Raw genomic sequence first — 17,018 nt, 5'->3', positions numbered from 1 at the left:
TGGACTCCATGTAAAAAGGGGAAGAGTCTTCGCTTCCAGATGTCATGCCTACCGGTGAGAATGTCAACAACAATGGAGATGTTATTTATGGGGGAATGATTCTGATTGTCAAAGCACTTTGGAGAATGGTACAGGGTGGGGCTACACTACCAGAAGTGATAGGCTTTCTAAGAAACCTTGGGCAAGATTTAGGTAAATGGTATTTACCGATTCGTAAATACCGAATTTTATCGGTATTTACAAATCAGTAAATGCTATGTAGGTAACTATTCGGTAAAAATTACCGAATCGTTAAGATTCGGTAATTGCCGATTTGGTAAAATTACCGAATAGTCAAGGGTGGCAGCGTGTCACTTCGACACCCTGTTGCACCCCTGATTAGTGCTTGTGTGCCATGTGACACACATACATGTCCTTAGGGCATGTATGTGTGCCACATGGCACAGGTGTACATGCACAGATTTGCATATGCACAGGTATTCGTTATTTACCACCAACTAATAGTTGGTGGTAAATAACAAATCCTTAAGGCACTGTTGACAGTGCCACCTACATCTCAAATTATAGATTCGGTAAATTTACCGATTCGGTAATTTACCGAATCGGTAAATTTACCAAATCGGTCATTTTTAAAGCCCCTACATCTCAAACTCCAAATACCGGTCGGTAACGGCCGAAATCGGCCGTTACCCACCGGTATTTGCCTACCTACATCTGGCCCCTTGTTATTTACAGGACTGTGATGCAATTTTTTTTGTTTGTTTTATTATTAAGGAGGGAAATGTATTCTAGTTCTTGTCTTATTATGACTTTGGTATTATTCTGATTCTGCATTCTTGCTTCTGTATTCTTTGTGCATGCTTTTACGTTGTGCATCTTCCAAGCGTGGTTCCAGGTTCTAGGTTCTTGCTGGAGGATCAGTGGTCTGTCAGGCAGTTGGATAATGAACCTTAGAGCTGGAAGAATGCTGGCTGATGGGCTCTGCATCTTGGCATCTTTCTTAAGAAATAAAGCTGACTTTGTACTACCATTTGTGTGAATCATTGAAGAACACGCTTCTACACCATGTTTTTCACAGAAAACATATTTCCCTAATACATTATTTACAGATTGATATAATTAATAATTGATTGATACAATTTCTAGTTGCCTGACTAGAATTATACAAAATGGATGCCGTTTGATAGGCCTTTATAAAATTGTATGAAGTTTCTGTTGGTTTCCGTGATTTCAGAGGACCAACCTCAGATTTTAATAGATGCGCTGAACTTTTCTGCTGTAGTTATTCTGTGACTCCAGTTTTTAGTTACAATTGCTTAAGTTTCTCACAGAACTATACAGAGACTGACACAGTCTGAGAAGCCTAGAACAGACTGACACCAAGAATGTATTATTTCTCATTTGCAAGTTCAGCCTGCTGACAGTTCATTTTGCTAGAGAAAGCCTTGTGAAAAAAAAGCAATTGGACCATGCCAGTGTCCCTGATAAGCTTGCAAATTGGCAGTTTTCTTCCTGTTTTCAATGCAGGGCTGTGCAGCAGGGCTGAACTCTGGCCACTGCCTGTCTTGATCTACCTAATCAAGAGACCGCGACTGCAAAACATTTGCTTTTCTTCCTCTTTCCACCGCGTCTCGTTTTAAATGGCACCAGAGACGCGAGGCCGTTCTCAGTCCATTTCTGAACCCATGCTGGTTGACCCTGGGGTCGAGAACTGAAATGTTGTTTTGTTCCTCGGCGTGATGCTGCTTGGAAATGACTCCCGCCATCAGGGGAAGAAGAACTGTTAGAAAAATAACAACTTTAGCAGTTTTGGAAGTAACTGTGCTTCAACGTGCCCGCCCACCGCTGTCTCTGGCGCTTCCTGGGTATGGTCACAGCTCAGGGCCATGAAGTAACTTCATAATTGAAATATTTTTGTTATTGGTCCTGAGGGATACCGTTAAATATGCCTCCTCTAAAATAAAATGCCAGCACCTGCAGCATAGATCTGGGTACATAGAGGGCCCGATTCACGTACGTGTAGTAAAGTTAACAGGGTGGCGGCCCAACTTGAATAAATAATTAATTTCCCCTCATCATCGTCTTTCGAAATAACAACCCCGGCCCCATCTATGTATGTATGTATGTATTTGAGCTTGTAAAGCGCACTGCTACCCGTCCGTAGGTTTCCTGGCGCTGTATAACTCTGGGGAACCCGTCCTGGCTTTCCCTGTGGGATGGTCCCTGCTGGGAGTCCCCAAGGTGGAGCCAGGCATCCCCAGAATTGATGGGGCCGTTGTGGAGATTAGGCAAGCTAATGCCCAGAGTTGCCGAGTGGAACCCCTGATTAGAGTAAGCACCGAAGCGAGAATTATCGAGTCCGCTGACCCAAGTCGACGACCCTGCCGCGTTGGGAATCGAACCCTGGTCCCGGGCCGACTTCTGCTCCCGGGTCTGCCGCCTCTAACCAGTAAGCCACTCTACCCACCGCTCTTACCTGCAGGGGCCGCAGCTGGAGAGTGTAGTCTCCAGACCATGGCGGAGTCTCCAAACTTGGGGCGTAATTTCCACACTGAGAACTGCAGTGTGGAGATTCCGATCCCAGTCTAGAGACTCCCCTCTCATAATTTTACTACACATAAGTAGCTTCGTGAATCGGCCCAGAGTGTCCAATTCTTAAAACCAAATAATAGGGCAGGCAGCCCCTTTCTCAAGCACTAAAGACGAAATATGCCTGAGGTCAAGTACCTCTGCCAGGCTTTTTTAAAATATATATATTTCACTTAAGTACAGTTTTCTGGTTGTTCTCACACTTCCTGTTTCAAAATATATAACCGTGAATTAGACCTCATTAAATTTTCGCTGTTCCCATATTGCAATATCAATAACACCCCTGCCTAACAAAAATGAATGTGTCCTTGTTTAACGCAGCTGGTGCTCATGTAAAGTGCTCCTATACCTTCGGGCCTAGTTCACGAAATATAAAACTCAAAAACATACCTCCGGCCTTTGTAGAAAATGTAGCCAATGCTAGTATTCCACATGCAGTCTAAGAAAATATGTCTGCAAAAACTATTTCTCTTAGTATATACTAAGCCACAACAGATGCAAACGAAGCAGCAATGTTATCCCTCAGCTGGAAGAAACATAGGAGGGGTTGTAGTAAGTTGCTATGCAGTTGCAAAGACTGTGATTTATTAAACAAAATGCTTGTCCATCCCACTTGGTCTCAATCACGTCCCGGTAAAGACTTTGGGGCAGATTTACGTTTGCTGGTGCATCCCTGCAAATCAGCTGGGATGCGCCAGGAAAGATGCTTGACGCAAGTTTACCCTTGTGCCACCACAGATGCGCCGTATTTAGAATGTGGCGGATCATGGCGCAAGGATAAACAGATGCGTGTCGCATCTGCCGGCGTAAGGTTGGCGCAGTGCTGGAGTTGTGTCGCGGGCGCGACCCAACTCCATCACTGTCCCAACGTGGCCTATCCTCAACATGGTACGTCAAGCCTTATGCCTGCTTCAAGCAGGCGCAAGGTTTTGACGCAGCGGCTTCGGAAAAGTGACTGAGTGAAATCTTGTAGATTTCATTCAGGCACTTTTCTGAAGCGTTCCTGCGACGGACCCCCCCCCTGCGCAGGAACGCCCACATGAAACCTAACGGAGGTTTCATGTGGCGCAGGGCTTTGCAACTTGACACATCTCCCTAGATGTGTCACGTTGTAAATAGGGCGCAACATGGAGCATGGTTTATGCCGCCGCTGCGTCACAGAAGTGACGCAACGACGGCGCAAATGTGGTGCACGGGCTCGTAAATCTTCCCCTTTGCAAACAGCCCGTAATGTAACCCACCGTGTACCCCAGTGTAATTGTTAGCACCCCCTCAACACCCTGCCCTTCTCCCATCTTCCCGACACCTCCTGCCATCACACTGCAACCCCCCCTCCCCAACAACAAACACAAAATGTTCTTTTCGTCCAGGGTACTCTCCCAGACAATCCGATTTAGGGCTGGCCTGCTTAGATCCAAAGCCTGCCTGGAAGTGTCTCTCAAGGTAACTGGTTTCCAGATAAGTAGTAAGTTGAGAAGAGATGTTGGCTTTTATAAATTTGGCAATAGGTCAGAAACCAGAAATTGGTCTCAAGTTTGCTAGATTTGTTGTGTGTACATTAGGTTTAGGCTTAGGGATTTATAAAGTGCATGGCTAACCGCAGGCATCCCAGCGCTCTAACAGGTAAGGGCAGCTATCTGGAGTGAGAGTTAGGGGAACATTGTGCTTCTTAAGGAAGTTGCCCCTTGCTCCTGCCAACAAGAAAGCATTGGTGAATCTACTGATGATCTTTACTAAGGCAGGTTGACCACATTTTATGGTTTTGGCAATACAGTGGTCACACGATCTGGCACCAGGTTTCAGTTTGTCAATGATTTTTCTGATCGAGTTTACAGTGGTAGGGGTCAGGGTGAATAAGACCAACAAGCAGCCTGGATTTTGGAAGGTGTTAGAATGTTTTGTTGATGCAAAAGAAATATAGTGTGCTACTGAAATATCCAACTAAACAAATACATAGTAAAATCATACAGCAAGCACAGTAGGCAATAAATATTAAACAATATATACACATCTTAGCAAAAACAACTGATGATTTCTGAATATATCAGAATGATAAAAAAGTGCAAACATATTGCATGAGTATAACTAAAGTAAAAGGGCATCCAGTTTTTAAAGTGCAAATGAAATTGGGAAGTGATAATTATGAGCTGATCTTTTCTGCACATTTCAAAATTACAACACAATATATTTTCCGAAGTGCTGGTAAAGTGCTAGCACATAATGGCTAGGTGAACACAATTGTGTAATTTGTTTTGGTTCTTCTTGGCAGCATATTTGAACATACCTACACAGAACAGCAAGGGTAGTCTGGAAGTAAATCAACACAGATGGTAGGCAGCTTACCAGATATTTACTGTCTTGGTTTTTAGAATCAGTACAGTCCATTCATGGAGAGCATGGGTGTTATGATCAATGAGAAATGAAAGGTAAACTACAAATCCTTTATTCGAGCCCCCAGTAGCAAAATGCTGATATGTTATTCGTAATAGGTAGATTTGCTTTGCAAGTGTATGTACAGAGAGGAAGGGTGCCCTATCTAAACTCTGCATAAGGGTTCCATTTTCAGTTGACTCTATTCGTCTAGGTGCTGTTCTCTATCAGGATTTGTTTTAATGTGTTGATAATCAAGAATTCAGGGGTTTGGATAATAGTATTCCTCATGTATAGGGCAATTCTTTCTCCATAGCACTTAATCACCAATTTGTGTAAGCTAAATTATCTTTGGGAGGGTAACGGAATATTCAACCAGTACTCTGACGGGATTCAAGACATTAGAATGTAGCAATTGTGTTTGAGACCAAGCTGTAAAGGCTCTATCAAATTGCCAAAGGTCCAGCTTTGTGATCAGTGCAATCCCCAAACTTGAACCATAATTTTTACAATAAAAGGTGTCAGCCAGTGTCAAGAATATTTTTTGTGGATGTGGTACAAAGTGTGTAGCTGCTAAAACAAGCATTAGAAATGCAATCGGGCTCGGATTTATTTGAGTTTGAGCTAATGGCATTGTAAATGCCAATGTCTTTTTGCCATGTGTTATGGAGTGTGTGCATGTGGTGTGTAGTGGAAGTATGTTGGTTGAATTGTAATTTTACCAATGGTGGCATGCTGTGCTTTATATGAATATGTTTAAAAGTAAAGTGTACCATACTGCGATTGCTTGGTGGAAAAGTGCACTGCCGGCTGGAGGTGTGTGTGCCTGGTGGAAGGGTGCACTGACGGCTGGTGGGTGTGTGCTTGGTAAAAGCGTGCACAGATGGATGATGGTTGTTGGTGTTTGTGCATGGTGAAAGCATTCATTGACGGCTGGGGGTGTGTTGTTGTGTGTGTTGTTTTCTGTGTGCTGGTGAGTGTGTGGTGGTGAGTCTGTGGGGGTGAGCCTGGGGAGTGAGTGTGGTGGTGAGTGTGTTGTGTTGAGTGGTGACAAGTGTGTGGTGTTGAGAGACTGAGGTGTGTGGTTTGTGTGTGCGTTATGTGTGTGTGGTGTATGTGTGTGTGGTGTTTTCTGCACACTCACACACTGCCCCGTAACATTCACACACTGCTCACCCGCACACTCCCAATGTCACCCTGCATAGTCACACACTGTTTACCCTGCACACTCATTCTGCACACTCACACAATGTGCACCCTGACACACTGTCTCTGCACTCACTGTCACTCTGCACTCACTGTCACTCTGCACTTACTGTCACTCTGCACTCACTGTCACTCTGCACTCACTGTCACTCTGCACTCACTGTCACTCTGCACTCACTGTCATTCTGCACTCACTCTGCACTCACTGTCACTCTGCACTCACTCTACAGTCACTCTGCACTCTACAGTCACTCTGCACTCACTGTCACTCTGCACTCACTCTACAGTCACTCTGCACTCTACAGTCACTCTGCACTCACTCTACAGTCACTCTGCACTCTACAGTCACTCTGCACTCACTGTCACTCTGCACTCACTCTGCACTCACTGTCACTCTGCTGTCACTCTGCACTCACTGTCACTCTGCTGTCACTCTGCACTCACTGTCACTCTGCTGTCACTCTGCACTCACTGTCACTCTGCACTCACTGTCACTCTGCTGTCACTCTGCACTCACTGTCACTCTGCTGTCACTCTGCACTCACTGTCACTCTGCTGTCACTCTGCACTCACTGTCACTCTGCACTCACTGTCACTCTGCACTCACTGTCACTCTGCTGTCACTCTGCTGTCACTCTGCTGTCACTCTGCTGTCACTCTGCACTCACTGTCACTCTGCACGCACTGTCACTCACTGTCACTCACTGTCACTCACTGTCACTCACTGTCACTCTGCACTCACTGTCACTCTGCACTCACTGTCACTCTGCACTCACTCTGCACTCACTCTACAGTCACTCTGCACTCTACAGTCACTCTGCACTCACTGTCACTCTGCACTCACTGTCACTCTGCACTCACTGTCACTCTGCTGTCACTCTGCACTCACTGTCACTCTGCTGTCACTCTGCACTCACTGTCACTCTGCACTCACTGTCACTCTGCTGTCACTCTGCACTCACTGTCACTCTGCACTCACTGTCACTCTGCTGTCCCTCTGCTGTCACTCTGCACTCACTGTCACTCTGCACTCACTGTCACTCACTGTCACTCTGCACTCACTGTCACTCTGCACTCACTGTCACTCTGCACTCACTGTCACTCTGCAGTCACTCTGCTGTCACTCTGCACTCACTGTCACTCTGCACTCACTGTCACTCTGCACTCACTGTCACTCTGCACTCACTGTCACTCTGCACTCACTGTCACTCTGCTGTCACTCTGCACTCACTGTCACTCTGCACTCACTGTCACTCTGCTGTCCCTCTGCTGTCACTCTGCACTCACTGTCACTCTACACTCACTGTCACTCACTGTCACTCACTGTCACTCTGCACTCACTGTCACTCTGCACTCACTGTCACTCTGCACTCACTGTCACTCTGCACTCACTGTCACTCTGCTGTCACTCTGCACTCACTGTCACTCTGCACTCACTGTCACTCTGCACTCACTGTCACTCACTGTCACTCTGCACTCACTGTCACTCTGCACTCACTGTCACTCTGCAGTCACTGTCACTCTGCTGTCACTCTGCACTCACTGTCACTCTGCACTCACTGTCACTCTGCACTCACTGTCACTCTGCACTCACTGTCACTCTACACTCACCGCCACTCTGCACCGCCACTCTGCACCGCCACTCTGCACCGCCACTCTGCACCGCCACTCTGCACTCTGCACCGCCACTCTGCACTCTGCACCGCCACTCTGCACCGCCACTCTGCACCGCCACTCTGCACTCTGCACCGCCACTCTGCACCGCCACTCTGCACCGCCACTCTGCACTCTGCACCGCCACTCTGCACCGCCACTCTGCACCGCCACTCTGCACTCTGCACCGCCACTCTGCACCGCCACTCTGCACTCTGCACCGCCACTCTGCACCGCCACTCTGCACCGCCGCACCGCCACTCTGCACCGCCACTCTGCACCGCCACTCTGCACCGCCACTCTGCACCGCCACTCCGCACCGCCACTCTGCACCGCCACTCTGCACCGCCACTCTGCACTCTGCACCGCCACTCTGCACCGCCACTCTGCACTCTGCACCGCCACTCTGCACCGCCACTCTGCACCGCCACTCTGCACTCTGCACCGCCACTCTGCACCGCCACTCTGCACTCTGCACCGCCACTCTGCTGTCACTCTGCACTCACTGTCACTCTGCACTCACTGTCACTCTGCACTCACTGTCACTCTGCACTCACCGCCACTCTGCACCGCCACTCTGCACCGCCACTCTGCACCGCCACTCTGCACTCTGCACCGCCACTCTGCACTCTGCACCGCCACTCTGCACCGCCACTCTGCACTCTGCACCGCCACTCTGCACCGCCGCACCGCCACTCTGCACCGCCACTCTGCAACGCCGCACCGCCACTCTGCACCGCCACTCTGCACCGCCACTCTGCACCGCCACTCTGCACCGCCACTCTGCACTCTGCACCGCCACTCTGCACCGCCACTCTGCACTCTGCACCGCCACTCTGCACCGCTGCACCGCCACTCTGCACCGCCACTCTGCACCGCTGCACCGCCACTCTGCGCCGCCACTCTGCGCTGCCACTCTGCGCCGCCACTCTGCGCCGCCACTCTGCACCGCCACTCTGCACCGCCACTCTGCACCGCCACTCTGCACCGCCACTCTGCACCGCCACTCTGCACTCTGCACCGCCACTCTGCACCGCCACTCTGCACTCTGCACCTTCACTCTGCACCGCCACTCTGCACCGCCACTCTGCACCGCCACTCTGCACCGCCACTCTGCACCGCCACTCTGCATCGCCACTCTGCACCGCCGCACCGCCACTCTGCGCCGCCACTCTGCGCCGCCACTCTGTGCCGCCACTCTGCGCCGCCACTCTGCACCCCCACTCTGTACCCCCACTCTGCACCCCCACCCTGCACCGCCACTCTGCACCCCCACTCTGCACCCCCACTCTGCACCCCCACTCTGCACCCCCACTCTGCACCCCCACTCTGCACTCTGCACCGCCACTCTGCACCGCCACTCTGCACTCTGCACCGCCACTCTGCGCCGCCACTCTGCACCGCCGCACCGCCACTCTGCGCCGCCACTCTGCGCCGCCACTCTGCGCCGCCACTCTGCACCGCCACTCTGCACCGCCACTCTGCACCGCCACTCTGCACCGCCACTCTGCACCGGCACTCTGCACCCCCACTCTGCACCCCCACTCTGCACCCCCACTCTGCACCCCCACTCTGCACTCTGCAGCGCCACTCTGCACCGCCACTCTGCACCGCCACTCTGCACCGCCACTCTGCACCGCCACTCTGCACTTTGCACCGCCACTCTGCACCGCCACTCTGCACCGCCACTCTGCACCGCCACTCTGCACCGCCACTCTGCACTCTGCACCGCCACTCTGCACCGCCACTCTGCACCGCCACTCTGCACTCTGCACCGCCACTCTGCACCGCCACTCTGCACTCTGCACCGCCACTCTGCACCGCCACTCTGCACTCTGCACCGCCACTCTGCACCGCCACTCTGCACCGCCACTCTGCACTCTGCACCGCCACTCTGCACCGCCACTCTGCACCGCCACTCTGCACCGCCACTCTGCACTCTGCACCGCCACTCTGCACCGCCACTCTGCACTCTGCACCGCCACTCTGCACCGCCACTCTGCACTCTGCACCGCCACTCTGCACCGCCACTCTGTACCGCCACTCTGCACCGCCACTCTGCACTCTGCACCGCCACTCTGCACCGCCACTCTGCACCGCCGCAACGCCACTCTGCACCGCCACTCTGCACCGCCACTCTGCACCGCCACTCTGCACCGCCACTCTGCACCGCCACTCTGCACCGCCACTCTGCACCGCCACTCTGCACTGCCACTCTGCACCGCCACTCTGCACCGCCACTCTGCACTGCCACTCTGCACCGCCACTCTGCACTCTGCACCGCCACTCTGCACCGCCACTCTGCACTCTGCACCGCCACTCAGCGCCGCCGCGCCGCCACTCTGCGCCGCCACTCTGCGCCGCCACTCTGCGCCGCCACTCTGCGCCGCCACTCTGCACTCTGCACCGCCACTCTGCACCGCCACTCTGCACCGCCACTCTGCACTCTGCACCGCCACTCTGCACCGCCACTCTGCACCGCCACTCTGCACCGCCACTCTGCACTCTGCACCGCCACTCTGCACCGCCACTCTGCACTCTGCACCGCCACTCTGCGCCGCCACTCTGCGCCGCCACTCTGCGCCGCCACTCTGCACCGCCACTCTGCACCGCCACTCTGCACCGCCACTCTGCACTCTGCACCGCCACTCTGCACCGCCGCACCGCCACTCTGCACCACCACTCTGCACCGCCACTCTGCACCGCCACTCTGCACCCCCACTCTGCACCGCCACTCTGCACCCCCACTCTGCATCGGGTATTACTAGTAGCGGAGAGGAGAGAGTGCAACCAGCGATGGCAAGAAAATAGGAGGGGCGGGGGGAGAGTAGAAAAGAAGGGAGGAGGTGAGACGAACTAAGAAAGGAATGAATTGCACACTTAGGATGGCGAGTCTCTTTATACAAGCTGCAGCCAAAGTGCAAAAAAAGGTATGTCAAGGATTTACAACGAAGTGCAACATTAAAACACACACAATGTGTTCACAGCCTGTGTTTTTTGCAAAGTTCGGTCTTGGCCTCAATTACGAAACCAAAAAAAACAAATATAGCTTGGAGTTGCAGTTCGGTTTACCTTACCTGAACTTTGAAATAAGAGTTGCGTGTGGAAGCCCAGTCTGAACTGGAACAGTTTAGATCAGCAAGGGCTGTGTTCCATCATGGTGAGGATCCGAGTTTGTGATCCGGATGAGTGAGGCTGATGAAGCCCTTTCCCGGCCTGGCATGCAGCAGCTGCGCGCTGAGCGCTGCTGAATGGTGAACGTGCCCGGCCATCTGGATTCACTTACGGAGGCACCCTGACAGCTCCTAATTATAATTAATGTACTTCTTTGCGCGAGCACAAACGAAAAATGCCCAAGATGGCGGAACAAAACTACATTTACCCTATCACTTCAAGCCTATTAAAACGACAACACAACGAAGACGAATCACTGGCCAGATGACAGAACACGCTAAGGAATGTGTGGAATTTGTCTCGCCAAAGCCCTAGGAGATACTTTTTTTTCTCTTCTTTAACATTAGGATCTCGAAACTCCTCCCACTTTCAGTGGGGAGGAGTCTGAGCCCTAAAAAGGGAGTGTGGGCATAATACTTGGCCAGAATGGCTTTTATATCAAATTCCCCTGGTTGGAAATTGCTTTCTTGGATACCTGTGCCAGCGGGTCTTCATTTTCCTGTCCTCAGGATCAACAGGGCACTATCTAGTGCATTATTCCCTGAGGAACTTTGCCTGTTTTCTTCTGTTCTGTGTTTAACCGAGGGAACTGCCTACGATTGACTGGCTCTATCTATTCATGTCTTCTTCCACTCTCTGCCTTGCACAGCTTTCTCTCATTTTAGTTTTCCAAGTTGCTTTTCGTGAGGTTCTAGCCAAAGCCTGATTACAATGGATGTATGACGTTTCAACGCATGCTTTTACAACGCATGCCATTACGACGCAGGTTTTACAACGCAAGTCGTTACAACGACTTGCATTGGGGGGCGCTGGATAGTGAATAGTTTAATTTACTATTCCAATTCCAGTCCCCGTGGATAGTAGGGAAGGTGTTGGGTAGTAATTAAACTATTCCCTATCCCAGAGGGCCCCCCAGCGCAATGCGTTGTAATAACTTGCGTTGTAAAAGTTGCATCGTAATGGTAGTGCGTTGTAAAAGTTGCGTTGTAAAGGATGTTCCCCATTACAATCTTCACTCACCTGGTGTCTCTCTGTCTTCTTTCTCTCTATTGCACTGTCTGCTTCATTTTATTGATCCATAGTTTCGGTCCGGGGAGATTCCACTAAGAAAGTAAAGCATTACAGCACACTTTTGCTTCTGGTCTTGTTGTTGCCTTCGGTAATGATTTTAACTTGTAAATATTACGTCTTGTTTTTCGTTATTTAAAGGTTGCAGTACAGGAGGCAACTGAGCCGTTCTTCTCCTTGGAGCCATCTGAACTGTCAGTGTCTGTAATTTCACTCTCCATCACTGAAGGACATGATGTCCTGTATTTTCCAAGAATGCATTAGTTTCCCTTTCAGTTGACAGAATCCTCATTGTGCTTTCCTAGTATTGCCTATATTTCATGATCCTGGCTTGGTTTGATTCTTTTCAGATTACTGCTCCTTCTGCCCTGCTTTTCAGACTTTCAAAGCTCATGGTAGACTCAGCATCTTCTCCTGGGGGTTACTGACCAAAGCATGACATGCACAATTTGTTTTGTCTTGTGAGATGGCAATCTCAGTTCAGATGAGAAGTTGTTTCCTTAATCACTGCAATGCACCTCTATTTTGCAATACATGTCCTTTATCATTGACTTTTAGAAAGGAGTGACACGTCACCATTTTGGAGGTCCACTTTGTGGTACATTCTTTAATTGACTGAGAATCTGTCATAGTAAGACTTTGTTATTTGTTGCAATGCAGTATACACAGGAGCGGCTGAGAATCATTTACCTCAGCATTACAGTTACCAGAAACAACAGGAATTAAGACACACAGTGACAGAAATGAATAAAACCTCTGGATAAATTTAGAAGTTTTGATACTGATAAAAATCAATGTGGAGGATCACTATCAGAACAGCAAATTAACGTGATGTCCACATTCCTGAAACAAACACCTGCAGCCCGTGCAGGTAAGAGCAGTTGGGAGGTAGGGAAAGGTGAGGGGGGATTACGGCAGATGAAGACCAGGGCAATTTAATTATTTATTTGCCCTGGTCATTGTCTGTCGGAATCTCCCCTCACCCGGCCCCACCGCCCGCCGCTCTTACCTGTACGGGCCGCAGGTGGAAACAAAGCAAGATCATGCACACTCAAAGCACTCTGGGACTCACCAAACAATGATTCCCCTTCAGTTTACATTCAACTAATTTTAATCATGACATTTGCACATCTACTAAATGCACAGCAAAACACATTGGCAATTGCAACCAATCCGCTCATTACTCCTGAAGCCATGGGGGGCTCACTCTCTCCACACTGGATCCACCTTTATTGTTATCTAGTCTATGCCCTTGGTACTTGGTGGAGGATTCTACTGAATGTGCACAAGCACCAGTGTCCAATGGGTTATTACTATACCCAAGAGAAGTTCACTTAAGTGGGCTTTCTGAAATTGAATGAAGTATAGTGAAACAAATTACATTCTTATACAAGCCCCACCGTGGTGTACATGAATTCCCAACCCTTTCCTATTGAGAATGTAAACACCACTGGTGGAGCACCTAGATACAATATTCTTTTACATCTTTCATTCTCAGTGACATCACAGCTCTACCAGACAGTTGACCTCATTATGAGTGCCCGGACATTGACTGTATATCCTTCCCTCTGGAATTAGAAATATATGAAGCATTGTTTAATTAAAGTGTGTTGCGGTCCAAAGTTTACACGGTGTACCCTGGAAGTACCCTCAGAAATGAAATATCCCCAGATAAAAAATTAGTAGTGTGCCGGGTTCCCCTCTAATTAACCTCTTTCTTCCAGTTATATGCAGACACACCAGTTGCTTTCTACTTGTGTTAGTATGCATTTTTTGTTCTGGTGTGCGCGTTTAGTCTCTGCATTGTGATGGTTCATTGTCTTAAGTGGTGAATTACTTACTTACTTATGCGTACCTCCCCTCCTGAGGTACAGGCCATCAACAGGGCTCTCTAGCCATCTCAGTCCTGGGCTTTTTTTTCAATCTGACTCCAGGTGTAACCCATCTCCTTGCAGTCAGCCTTGAGGCCTCAGTGCCACGCATTTCTTGGCATTCCTCTTTTCCTTTTCCCTTGAGGGTTCCTGGTCAGGGTTTAGCTGTGGAGTGTGTGACCTGTCCATCCCCAGCATCTTTTCATGATTTCTTCACGAGCAGGGAGTTGGAAAGTTTACTACTATAGGTCATTGTTGCTGATGGTGTTTGGCCAATGGATTTGGAGGATTTTCCTCAGACAAGCGTTGATGAAGGGATGGACTATGTCGTGGTGGTCACTATTTTCTTCCAAGTTTCTGCTCTAGACACAAGGACCTATTTCATATTGGTGTTAAAAAGCCTGATCTTGGTTTGCAGGGTTAGGTCCAGTTATTCTTTAGCTGAATGAAGGTTATCGTCTTCCCCAGCCATGCAGCATGCAAATAGAATACTCCACACACAGGAACTGCGGTTGAACATATCTTTATTCTCTAATATGCGTTCACACTCTGCCTATTACATTATACATCCCAGAACCACACCCTAACACCTCCCCCCATATCACATAGTTCCTGTTCAGAGTCCCGCCTAGAACCACAATGGTCCTAGTGCATATATCGTCAATAGGCGGAATCTCCCCTTTTTTAAATAAAAAGTGGCAGTCATCATATGAAATCACATCTCCTCAATCAGCCTGCAAGGAGCTCGCACTTGTCTGCCAGCTCAAGTGATCTGAGGTGATGAAGGTTCACCCCTGTCAGGCAACGTTAACACAGGCTCAGGCTCTACAGCCAGATCTGCAGTTGTGGTCGCCACTGACATAGTTTCAGGAGCTGGCGAGTGTTGCAGTAGGTTTTTAAAGTATGATGTGTCCCAAGTGATGGACTTCCCAGGAGGATGTGCTGTCACCATTTGTCCCTTGCACGCCACCACCTGTAAAGCGTCAATGGTGAAAGGGATGTCTGCCTTTCATTTCCATCACTGCTTTCCCAGTACCCAGTCTCCTTTGTCAAAGACTGTGTACTGGGTGAGCTGCGCTGATCAGCATACGCTTTCATTTTGCTCTTATGAGTAGCATCGGTGTTACAAAGTTTGTCAGTATTCACTGATCGATTTGATGTCCAAGAGGTAGCTTTGTTCTGATGGCTTTCCTAAACAACAAGGTAGCTGGGCTCTCACCCATTGTGGAGTGAGGAGTGGATCGATAGACCCAGATGGCCTGGCCCATAGCTTGACTCAAGTCGATTCCATCCATGGGCGCTTGTTGAATTGCCCTTCTGTGAGTGCCCAAAAATCTTTAGACTACACTATTGGCTTTGGGCTAGAGGGGTGTACTCTTTGGTGTTTGACTTTGAGTTGTACAAGAAATTTGTTGAACTCTTTGCTGTTGAAGGGTGGGCCATTATTGGATTTGAGGATCTTGGGGATATCCCAAGTTGCTAAGATGTCATCAAGCCTTTCTATGACTTTATCATGACTTGTCGAGGACAGTGTTTTCACCAAAGGAAAATGAAAATATTTGTCTATGACTGCCATGAGATGCTGCTCCTCTCCTAATGGTCTGAAGAAGTCAACTGCAACTCTCTCCCAGGGATGGGCAGGAAGGTTAGACATAGTGACTGGGCGCTGCGTGACTTGGGGAACAGGAAAATGCAGATGTGGCGTGTTTTCAATTCCTTTTCTACTTGTTCATCTAGTCGAGGAAACTAAACACTGTTTCGCAATACTCTTTTGGTGGTACAATGCCACAATGCTCTTCATGGACTAAATCAATTACCTGTTGCCTTAGGCTCTCAGGTGTGATGATTTTTTAGCCTTTCATCATTATGCCTTCCTGTATGATTGCTAACAAATCCTATAAATGTTTGACCTTATTGAATTCAGTGTTATCAGCTGAAGGCCGTGCATGTCTGCTCCAAGATTGTATCTCAATGAGTTCTTTGACGATGGTCATGTCTTGGTCTGTATTAGTGGCAGCAAAGACTTGGTCCACAGACAGAGCCACTGTTGTGCTGGACCTCACAATAAAATTGAGAAATTCTTTAACCACCATAGATATCAAAAATAGGATGATGTAGCTGCGCTCATCAAAAATAATCTGATGGGCTCTGATCCATCCCAGGTTTGAGTACAGTCTCATGGTCGTACTCTTGCAGCATCAACCCCCACCTTTCGATGCGAGGGGGCTCTCCTTCTTCGACTGAGAGTAGGCACATTCTGTTTCAGACAGGCTACAACTGGAATAGCCCACAATGTGTCTCTGAGTATTTGGATGGCTGTTATGTTGAGCAAGGATTTCCCCCAGTCCCACCAGGCTTTCATCTACTATGACAATGGTGTGTAGCTTTGGGTAGAAGTAAGCCATTTCAGTTGCATTCTCAATTGCATGTTTTATTTCTTTGAAACTTTGAGAGCATTCAAGAGACCACTCAAAAAGGAAATTTTTGCTTTGTCAACTGTCTCAATGGGGCATTCGCTGTGGCAAAATTGCGAAGGTATCTTGAGCAGTAACTGGCCATGCTTAAAAAGGATCGCAGCATGTTAACATCTTGAGGGGGCGGGGTAAGTGGATGACAGTGCTTGCCCCTTGTCTGGATCTGGAGTCATTCCCCATCAGAGAATAGGTGCCCAAAAAATGTAAGTTTGGTTTGGTGAAATTCACATTTTGTTGCATTCAAAGTGAGACCTGCATCACCAAGTAACTGGCATACTTGAGTGAGGGCTTTGTCCTGTTCTTTCCAGGTTCTCCCAAAGACGAGTATGCCGTCATTGTAAATTGAAAGTATGCGCAACAGGTTGTATCACTCTGCGGATAACATCCTGAAATATCTCAGCAGCCAAAGATACTCCAAAGCTCAAACTATTGTATCTGAACAAACCAACATGAGTGGGAAAAGTGGTACAATATCTGCAGTTTTCTTCTAACTCAAGTCAGTGGTACCCTTTCTTTAGGTCAAGACGGAGAAAGGCTTTAGCTCTGTTCGGTTGAATGACCATGTCTGCTATATAGGAACCAGGGTGTCCCTTCCTCTCTATTGATCTGTTTG

This window comes from Lissotriton helveticus, chromosome 7, assembly GCF_964261635.1.
Source record: "Lissotriton helveticus chromosome 7, aLisHel1.1, whole genome shotgun sequence".
NCBI classification, from domain to species: Eukaryota; Metazoa; Chordata; class Amphibia; order Caudata; family Salamandridae; genus Lissotriton; species Lissotriton helveticus.
The sequence above is the reverse complement of the archived record's forward strand: the minus strand, read 5'-3'. Positions refer to the sequence as shown.